At 39.2% G+C, this 9,400-nt stretch overlaps 1 pseudogene; it reads left to right on the forward strand.

The window, feature by feature from the left end:
• Positions 1-5,996: 5,996 nt before the first annotated feature.
• Positions 5,997-6,753, forward strand: LOC112836068 (heterogeneous nuclear ribonucleoprotein D-like pseudogene; annotated as a pseudogene).
• The last annotated feature ends 2,647 nt before the right edge of the window (positions 6,754-9,400 follow it).

Raw genomic sequence — 9,400 nt, forward strand, 5'->3', positions numbered from 1 at the left:
GATAGCTTTTCATTAGTACCGCTGTTTCTTTATTACACTCACACTTTTCCGCCTCCTCTTCTTCCTCCCTCCAAGTGAATATTAGGCTCCCTGATGGTGGAGCTTAAAGCTTGTGTTTGTTTCCTTGACACTGGCACTGACTGGGGCCTACAACGATGATCCCTCAGCTAGTGCTTGTGATGGTAAGTGTGGCTGGCAACGATGGTACGATGCCAATAGTGATAATGTTTCAATGCCTTAAGTATAAGGGCCACTGGAAATAAGAGTGACTTGAGGCATAAAATGGAATTAGAGCTTTGGTGGGATGTCAGCTCCCATTGGGAATTGGAAAAAAACACTTTTTGAAAATATTGCTGCTACTTCTTTAATGAAATGTATTTATTTTCCCCTTCTTTAGCATCTTTTACTTAATTCCATCTATACCTATGCAAAATTAAAACCAAGCAGTATTGGGTGATCTGATTACTAGCAAAGAAACTAATTTCCAAATTCTTCTCTCAAAGCTTTTTTTGATTGAAAACAAACGGACTTTTTCAGAAAGCAGGGCTATTTAAACAGACTCTGTCCTGAGAGTTCAGGCCTTCTACCACTTGTTTTGTTGTTTCTGAAAATTTAAAAAAAAAAAAAGTTATTTTCAAAGAAAGCACTAGGTGGCACTTGTGACGTATTCAATAGTTACCTCAGATTCTTTTTGGAAAAGGTTTGGTAGGGGGGAAAATGCAATAAATATTAAAACGGGAAAATCTTCATTACAATAATGAAGATCCGTATCTTATGATTGTGTTTACTATGTTACTATGTATGAGCAATATCTTTATGCAGTGTTTGCATTTAAAATCTAGGTTGCACTTCCTTATAAAAACTGCAAGAGGGGAACTAACATTTCTATAACATGTGAAAACCACATCACTAAAATAATAAATAAAAAAGTAATGTTTGATTTGCAGAAAGATTGACTATATGTGTTCTTTTAAATAGCCAGTTCCTCTATTCTATTTAAAATTTAAAACATTTCAGTTTTGGGGGTCTCTGGCTGCCTCAGTTGGTAGACTGTGTAATTCTTTTTTCTTTTTTTAAGGGTCTTTATTTTTAAATTTTTTTTAAATTTTTAATTTTTTTAAAGATTTGATTTATTTATTTGACAGAGAGATAGCGAGAGAGGGAACACAAGCCAGGGGAGTGGAAGAGGGAGAAGCAGACTCCCCACTGAGCAGGGAGCCCGATGTAGGGCTCGATCCCAGGACCCCGGGATCCTGACCTGAGCTGAAGGCAGACAGACACTTAACCAACTGAACTACCCAAGCACCCCGACCATATAATTCTTGATCTTACTATGAGTTCAAGACCCACACTGGGTCTAGGCCTTACTTAAAAAAAAAAAACAACAACTTTAAACTTAAACATTTCAACTTGTAAAAATAAATCTATTTTATAAAATAAAGGTTTCCAAGGCCCAATATTATATAAAGCAAGATAAATTATTAATTTTTAAAAAGACACCACAGCTTAAATTATTTTCAGTAATATTAACAACAACAAAAAAAGAAATGGAAAGCAGATGTCTCAGTATATTTTTACCATCTTTAAAGTGAAAACATAATGACTTTAAGCAAGTGTATCCTCTTTTCTGGCATTTGGTTAGGCAGTTCCTATTTGGCAAGTTGCTTAATTATCTCATGACTGCACTTTACTATGGAGAGACTGCAAGCTCTTTTAACAGAAATGCAGGTTGAGAAGGTATTATTTCAAGTAGAAAATATTATTGCCAAATGCCATGGCAACCGTAGCCTGTGGGCCCTGTCATATTATTGCATCTTTCCTCTACCTATTGTCTGGGCCTTCACGGTAACCATTGTATGGATTAGGTTCACTCATGGCTCCATCTCACTTTTCTACCTTTATTCTCCTCCGTCTCATTTTCACTTATTTTGAATGTATTTTTTTCTTGCTTTACTTTTGTGGGATAATTTAACACAATAAAGTCCTTTTGGAACAGGTGGGTTATAAATAAGTTAATAAAACTGCTAATATGCTGTCTTTTAATCACACTAATTTGTAGGGCTGGGATGAAACTGACATTTTGAAGGTAGTATCTCATGTAGTAGTAAACTCATCATGTCAGAACTCAGAGCTAAATATGCAAAATTGCACCAGTACCAAAAAGATCTTGGATCTTAGCTTAACAATTGAGTTTCTTTGGTTGAGAATGATAGGAATGGATTCTGGCTAGCCAGGAACTCACAGGATAGATGGGAGGCTGGCGGGCCAGGCCTGGACACAAAACAGGAATGACGACAGCTCCTGGAGTCCAGGCAACAAGAACTATTTCGAGATCTTTTCAAGGTGATGCTATTCCAATGTATGCACTCCCTTTACTTCCCATCCCTGTGTACCTCTACTCAAGATTAAAAGTTCCAAAAGTGCAGGGGCACCTGGTGGCTCACCTGGTTAAGCTTCTGCCTTTGGCTCAGGTCATGATCCTGGGGTCCTAGGATTGAGCCCCACATCGGGCTCCCTGCTCAGCAGCGGGTCTGCTTCTCCCTCTCCTTCTGCCCATCTTCCCCGCTCATTCTCTCTCTCTCTCAAATAAATAAAATCTTTAAAAAAAAAAAGGTTCCAAGAGTCCAGATTGCCTAATGTGCCCTGTGCATTCACAGATTTCTAGTGCTAAAATCAAGGGAAATTTACTATGGAGTAAAAGCATATCTTGAAAGGTTATTAAAATATAAAGAAATATAAATTTGAAAAAATAAAACATCCCAGGAGTCTAGCTATCTTCCCTTTTGTTTGTCACATGTGGCTCCTTAGTTGCGGTGAGGTGAGGAATATTAATTTACATCCTTACCAAGATTGCCAATAGAGGGAGAGACAAAAATTCCCCAATAGGAAACTGGGATGTTCCTGGTAAGGGAGGTGATTGCTGGTTACCAACAAACAACCCATGTGCACTATACTACAGCAAAAGTACACTCTTAGTTTCTGTATTGTACTGTAAATCCCTGATGAATAGTGTCCCCCCAAAATTCATGTCCATGCAGAACCTCAGAATGTGACCTTATTTGGAAACAGGACCTTATGTGGATGTAAATAGTTGAGAATCAAGATGAGCCCTTCCTAGATTAGGGTAGTTCCTAAATCCAGTGAGAGTGTCCATATAAGAGGCAGAAGAAAACTGAGAAGATGGGAGAGAAGAAGGTGATGCGAAGATGGAAGCAGAGACTGGAGTGCTGTATCTACAAGTCACAGAATGTCAAGGATTGCCAGCAAACACCAGAAGCTAGGAGACAGGCATTGATGGTTTCTCCTTCAGAGCCTCCAGAAGGAATCAACCCTGCCAACACTTTGATTTTGGACTTCTGTCTCCCAAATAGTGAAAGACTACATTTCCCAAATAGTGAAAGAATACATTTTTGTTGTTTTAAGCCATTTAATTTGTGGCAATTTGTTATGGTAGCCCTAGGAAACTAATATAATCCCTAAGAACAGTTTCTTTGTACAAAACCCTAAGTGGTAATACCATGAAAGAAGGTGGTTAGTAAATGCATTTTTATGGAAATGAATAAAAGTTCTCTTTTGCTATTTCAAAAGGAAATAAATCTATGAATGGTTTTGTTTATTTATTCTACAAAGAGCTACTGAATACCTCTTATGCATTGGGCATTGCTCTAGGGGCTGGAAATACAGTGGTGAACAAATGAGGTAAACTCAACGGAGCTCACATTTAGAGGAGAAACAGTTAAACAAGTAAACAAGACATAGTCTGTTGAGTCAGAGCTATGAAGAAGGTGAAACTGGATGATGTGATCCAAAGTGACACACAGGAAGCTGGAGGCAGTATAGATTGGGTGGTCAGGCAAGGAGAAGAGAACTGAGAGCAGAATTATGAGAAACCAGAGGAAATGAGAGAAATGGGAGCTGAGTGATCACTGCCAAGTGAGAGGGGAGGGATGGGGAGATTTAGGCACAGGCAGATCACAACTTCTATTCCGAGATATGTCATGCAGGTAGAAGAGTTTAAGTAGGAGCATAACATCGCCTGATTTAAACATTTAAAGTCAGTGTGTTCACTGTGTGGGGAGAAGATCGTAGCGGGCCAGAAGGAGCAAGGGACACTTGGGAAACTATAGCATTAGGCTGGATGGGAGTAGGTGGAGCTTGGATCAGGGTGGTATTGTGGGGGTGCAAAGAAGTGGACTAATTCTGGCTATGAGGTAGTTTGACAGGACTACTAAGTATTACTTAAGTGCCTTCTTGTCCAGCATTGCTTGAAATTCTGTAAGGGCTACAAAAATATATTGTATTACCAAGAATCTCAAAGCCAAGAGTTTTGTATTTAATGGGGCAGATAAGACATATACATATATTTGTAAAACATATGTAGACTCAAAATGCATTATAGTGTGATAGAAATAATACATATAGGAAAGAAGGCTCCAGAGTGGGTAGAGGTAACACGGAAAACTTCATAAACTTGAGATGAGCCTTCAAAGATATGTTAAGATTGAAGAAGACCATTCCAGGTTGGATAAAGCATGAACAAATAAAAAAAAGTAGAGGTTGAATGTGCACTGTTTGCAGTAGGTGAATAAACTAACCTGATTGGATTAGAGAGTTTGTATACAGTGCATTATGCCAGTTAAATTATATCAGTAAAGTGAGGATAGACAATATAGGGCTTTGAAATCCAGAATGAGTTTAGATTTAATCTTCTAGGCCAGGGGTCAGCAAACTTTTTCTGAGAGGGCCAAATAATAAATATTTTAGGTTCTGCAGGTCATATGGTCTCTGTTACAACTACTCAACTCTTCAACCGTAGTCTGAAAGCAGTCATAGATAATACTTTTTAAATGAGTATGGCTGTCTTTCAATAAACTTTCTTTATAAAAACAGGTGCCAGGCCAGATTTGGTCCTTGGATTACAGCAGCAGAGCAATAAAATAAAAATGTTGTTTTATGAATTTTTGAAGTAACCATGTGAAAGGGTAGGGAGCATTTCTTTGTCACTTAGCATCCATTTCCCCCATCCTCCTTCTTCATAGTTTCCATACTTTCAGTTAGATGTCATCTTCTCTCACATGTTTAGGGAGAAGCCAGTTGCACTTCTAGCTCTAGGAATGGTCTCAGATTGGTTTAAATTCATCAGGTCATCCCGTTCCCCATTCCTCAAGGGTCAGTTCATGTAACCCACACCTAAGCCACATAGTGCATGCCATTTCTGGGGCATGGAGTGTGGTTCAGGAAGGACATCTGAACTAAATTTTTCCAGTAACATGCAATGTATCCTTTATAGTAATGGGGCTTCTAGAAAAGCAGCCTTCTGACTTCTCTGGAAGAGCCAAGAAAAGGACACTCTCTTCCTTTCTGGGCAGGGTGGTATATAGACATAAAGCTTGGATTTCTGGATTTGGTTTGTTTGTTTTTTGTTTTTTTGTCTTTTTAAGAGAAGCCAAGTTTGGAGCGATGCTGACAAAACTGAGGGCAGAACAGAGAAAGGTAAAGAAGTCAGGTCTTTGATGACATGGTTGGACTCCTACCTTGGCCTTTTTAGTTTTATTAGCCAATACAACACTTTCATTGCTTAAATCTGTCTTGAGTTTTCTGTTACTTGAGATTAAAAGCAGGAGTGCCTGGGTGGCTCAGTAGGTTAAGCATCTGACTCTTGATCTTAGCTCTGGTCTTGATCTCAGGGTCAGGAGTTCAAGCCCCATGTTGGGCACGCCCAGCATGGAGCCTAAAAGGTATTCCACTGTCACAGAAAAATAATATGGGATGGGAAGATACTTAAAGGAGTTAGATTAGATGGAAGACTAAGCAGGAAGTGGTAAGGTACAAGGTGGCAGTGAGAAAAAGGTCATTGAAAAAAGAGAATTAATATGTGAGGCTAGCTCATCTGCTTACATTTTAAATCCAGATCCACACAATGCTCTACCACCACTACTGCCAGGACTGGACTGCACTCCAGCAGCCCCCCACCCCCCACCCCCTACCCCCACCCTCCCACCTACAACTCCACCACCATGGAGGACACAAACAAGTATAGCAACATAGAGGAATTCGCAGAGGGATCCAAGATCAATGTGAGCGAAAATCAGCAGGATGATGGGTTTTGGAACTGAAAGAACACAAACTGGATGGCAAATTGATAGACCCCCAAAAGGGTCAAAGCTTTAAAAGGGAAAGAACCCCCAAACAGGTTTTTGTGGGTGGACTGAGCCCAAATACTTCTGAAGAACAAATTAAAGAATATTTGGGAGCCTTTTGGGGAGATTGAAAATATTGAACTTCCCATGGATACAAAAACAAATGAAAGAAGAGGATTTTGTTTCATCACATAAACAAACGAAGAGCCAGTAAAGACATTGTTAGAGAGCAGATTGTCAACAAATTGGTTCTGGGAAGTGTGAAACCAAAGTTGCACAACCCAAAGTGGTATACAGGCAGCAACAGCAACAACAAAAAGGAGGAAGAGGTTCTGCAGCTGGTGGACCAGGTGGTAGTAGGGGTTGTGGATGAGATCAGGGCCAAAACTGGAACAAAGGATTCAATAACTATTATGATCAAGGATATGGAAATTGCAATAGTGCCTATTGTGGTGATCAAAACTATAGTGGCTATCGCGGCTATGATTATAGTAGGTATAACTATGGGAACTATGGATGTGGACAGGGATATGCAGACTACAGTGGCCAACAGAGCACTTATGGCAAGGCATCTAGAGGGGGTAGCAGTCACCAAAATAATTACCAGCCATAGGAGGACGCTGGAGAAAACAGTGGGAACTTTATTGCAGGCTGTGTGTCACCTTGACCACATCTATGTTTGGGGGTTGCACATTGCAGGCAGAGCGCAAGGCATACACCAGAAAATGCTGTCCTGTGGAGGAGATTGTAAAGTAAGCCATCTTGCAAGATGACATTGAAGACTGGTCTTTTGTTGATCTAAGATGATTATTTTGTAAAAGACTTTCTAGTGTACAAGACACAACTGTGTCCAACTGTATATAGCCACCAATTAGTTTTCTTTTTTTTTACTTTGTCTTTTGCTAAATGTGTTATGACAAATACTATTTATTTGTATAACATGATTTCATGTTAAGCCTCAAATAAATGCTTCCTTATGTGGAAAAAAAAATGTGAGGCTAATCTATATTGATTTGACCAGAATTCCCATATAGAATAAAAGGCTAAGGGCAAAAAATTGAGGAATATAGGAAGTGAGGAGTTTGAGCCCACCCACAGAAAAGACATGTAAAAGATAAGGTTAAAGGTTAAAGAGACATTTATTTGAATCCTCAGCCTAACCACAGTCCAAAAGACGGTATCATCCTAAAAACAGAAGATGTAAAGCAACAAGTATTTAAAACCTATAAAGTGTTCACCACAAAAGTTACAATCAGGGTCTATAAAACAGTGTGTAAAACTATAAGTATGGTGAAAAGAAAAAAAAATCTGCAAAATAGGATAAATTAATGGGAACTTTTGGGTTCTATCTTGGAATGGAAGAGGGGTCAGATTAAGAACCAAAGGCAAGAAGGATAGGGTGACTGAATGACAGATTGGAAACTCTCATTACAAGGGGTAGGACTGATCAAGCCATTCCACTTATTCATATTTTCATACCTTTCATACATAGTAGGGCACATTCTGTCAATAGAACATGCATTGACATGTAACTCCTGTAAGTCCCAATAGAGTAAACAAGGCAAATAGATGAGAACCGCTGGAAGAAAGAGGCTCAGCAACAATTCACACAGAATCACTGAATCTTCATATTTTAGTAGTGAAAAGATAAATAAAACACTTCTGGGTTTCCAGTACAGCTTGTAAGAGGTTGAAAGTTGGGGCACCTGGGTGGCTCAGTTGGTTAAGCATCTGCCTTTGGCTCAGGTCAGATCTCAGGGTTCTGGGATCAAGTCCCACATCTGGCTCCCTGCTCAGCAAGGAGCCTGCTTCTCTCTCTCTGTTTGCCTCTCCCCCATGCTCACCCATACTCTCTCTTTCTCAAATAAATAAATAAAATCTTTAAAAAAAAGAAGCTGAAAGTTGTCACTCCCAGTTAACAACAAATAAAAAAATGAACAAACTGAAAAATCAACAATTCTTCTCAGATCCAAAAGAGAACTGAGGTCGCAGGGCAAAATGTTGCTTCCCAAATTGGAGAGACCAACAGCAAATACAGAGAATCACAACTTACCGGAGCAACAAACTCTGTGGAAACCAGTAACAGGAAAGGGAAACCTGAACTATAATTTATGAATTGGTGGGCACTCAGTGTGGATAACTCTGAGAGTTAAAAATTCCAGGGGGACCCAGTCATTGGAGGCTCCCACACATTTGTGAGTTTTAACTCCTGGATCTCTATCACATTCTCACAGTGAATATCAGAGAAAAATCAATACCCCTCCTTCTCCACCATGTTTTTGGCAGAGGAAGGGGAAAAGGAACCACTTAAAAATATACCAGAGCATTCTGTTCTTAACAAGGTCTGTCTTTAGAAGGTACTATTTAATCACAGCCTCACCTGCTGGGGTTTTATCAGAGCCTAAATAGCCTGGAGGAAGGGAAAGACCCACCTCCAGCCCCCTCTAGCCATCCTGTTTCACTTAAGGGTATAGAGGAAGGAGGACTGAGAAGCACATTTGAGTTCACAGTCCAAAGGCACAGGGACACTAAACGAACTAAAAGAGACCAGATCACAGGATTATAAAACACTTCCCTTCCCCTCCACCTTATCATCACATTACTAAAGGTCTACAAATATTTATAGCAGTTCCTTTTACCTTGTACATCATGCCCCAGCTACCAAGAAAAAATTACAAGGTACACTAAAAAGTAAAAAAACGTAAGTGGAAGAGACAGAAAGAGTCTCAGAACCAGGCTCAGATACAGAAGGGATGTTGGAATTATCAGATCAGGAATTTAAAATAGCTATCATTAATATGCTAAGGGCTCTGATAAGTAGAGAGCATGCAAGAACAGATGGGCAATGTAATCAGAGAGATGGAAATTCTAGAAAAGCACCAAAAAGAAATGCTAGAGATAAGAAATATTGTAACAAAAATGAATAATGCCTTTGTTGGACTTATTAGTAGCCTGGGCACAGCTGAAAAGAGAATGTCTGAGTTTAAAGATATTTCAATAGAAACCTCCAAAACTGAAAAGCAAAGGGAAAAAAGACTGAAAAAAAAAATAAAAAGAACAAAATATCCAAGAACTGGGCACAAAAGATGTAACATGCATAATGGGAACACTAGAAGAAATGAACAGAAGAAATATTTGAAACCATAATGACTAAGAATTTGCCCCAAATTAATGTCAGATACCAATTCACAGATCCAGGATGATCAGAGATTACCAAACAGGATAAATTCCCCCCAAACACTACACCTAGTTATATCATT

This window comes from Callorhinus ursinus, unplaced genomic scaffold (genome assembly GCF_003265705.2).
Source record: "Callorhinus ursinus isolate GAN/ISIS: 27379988/994484 unplaced genomic scaffold, GSC_fseal_2.0 scaffold2, whole genome shotgun sequence".
NCBI lineage: Eukaryota > Metazoa > Chordata > Mammalia > Carnivora > Otariidae > Callorhinus > Callorhinus ursinus.